The sequence below is a fragment of the Cynoglossus semilaevis genome, chromosome 7, assembly GCF_000523025.1.
Source record: "Cynoglossus semilaevis isolate Cse_v1.0 chromosome 7, Cse_v1.0, whole genome shotgun sequence".
Classification (NCBI taxonomy): domain Eukaryota; kingdom Metazoa; phylum Chordata; class Actinopteri; order Pleuronectiformes; family Cynoglossidae; genus Cynoglossus; species Cynoglossus semilaevis.
Genome location: NC_024313.1, coordinates 6564682 through 6566255, shown reverse-complemented (window position 1 = coordinate 6566255; position 1574 = coordinate 6564682).

Sequence of the window (1574 nt, the reverse complement as noted above, 5' to 3'; positions counted from 1 at the left end):
ACGCAGGATCGATAGGAAGTGAAGGAGAAGACGGGCTTTGAACTTCTTCTATGCTCCAATTACATATTCGTCTTTGTTGCAGCAGAAATGCTACAGGGATTGATTTTGCCGCCACGTAATCAATAGCAGACAAACAATTGTCTCGGGGCTGATGGCGAGCCCGGCATCCGTTATCCACCAATCAGGCGTGAAAAAAGAAAAACTGGAAGAAACAGAAAAATTGAAATCACACCAGATTAGTGATGGACGAGTCTGGACACATGTGTCCAGTTAACTGACGACCCTGGCTTCATTCAGCTTGACAGGGCTAATGGAAGCGACGAGGGGCAAGAAGAAGCCCGGGGAACAAAGAGAGAGGACGGCAAAATAAAAATTAGACACAGCTAATGCAGTGGGACGGTACCGTTGTAGCAGTCATTGTGCTGTCCAGTGTGTGGAAGCTTCCCTCAGGTCTCTGCAGCCTTCGTTGGTGGTAATTTGCTGTTGTCACATTCGCTCCATATCAAGAAGGATTCAAGAGCTACATCATAGGAAAAGACCTCGGCAATATTCCCCTATGCTTTCCCATGCCTCCTTGTCGGAGGCCCATCACGAGGGCTCAGTGGTTGAGGCAGTGCAGGGTGACAGCTTGGCGGGATCCCGGAGCCTCCGAAGAGGTTCTCAAGCCAGGGCCCCGTGTTGCAGACAGCTGTGAAGGGGCCGGGGAACACGAGGTGGAAGGGCCGGTGTAGAGGAAGCACATTTTTGGTTGAAGGGTTGTATTGTCACCACCCATCATCTCTCATTGTCCCGGTGAGAGGGAAAAGACCTGAGTTACTTTCTTTTTCTTTTTTTCTTTTTCTTTCTCTGCCTTCTCTGATATCACAGGGAAAAAAACCTGACAATCGTACGGTAAACACAGCGACACATGGCTGCTCACGCGCTGCTGCTGCGGCTCTAATGCTCTCATCCACTACATTCATTAACCTCACGTTGGAGGAATCAGGGCCCCGCAGGGTTTACTCCTGTTCATGGCTGATATGGCGAAGCAGACACATTTACACACGGAGGTCCACTCTCCCATATCCCATCGGCTTTGATCTTCCATTTTCTCCCGTCCGGTGATTGATATTTACATTGCATTACCAGTGGAACACACTCGCATGAGTGACCACACGCACACACACACACAGACACCCGCCCCACCCTGGTGTGGTACTGACACCTCCCAGAGGGGTCCTAGTGGCAGAAGACATCCTGCACATCAGACCACAGGACCAGGGTTATTAGTGCACCATGTGGGAGGAGCCGACTCCATCAGTCATACTGCAGCGAGATACAGGAAGAGGAGCAGAGGAGGAGGAAAACAGGGATGTGTGTGTGTGTGTGTGTGTCAAGACAGAGAGATGAAGATACAGCAATATGGTCAGGGTAATTAGTCTAATGGAACGAGGGGCTGAAACATGTTTATATCCTGGAAAGCTGTTCAGATGTCGAGTAATGTAATAAAAACTAAAACCCATGAGTACGTACATCTGTGACACCTTGATTTCCCTCACCCTGTTTAAACGTCTTTCTCCACCACTGCTGTAATT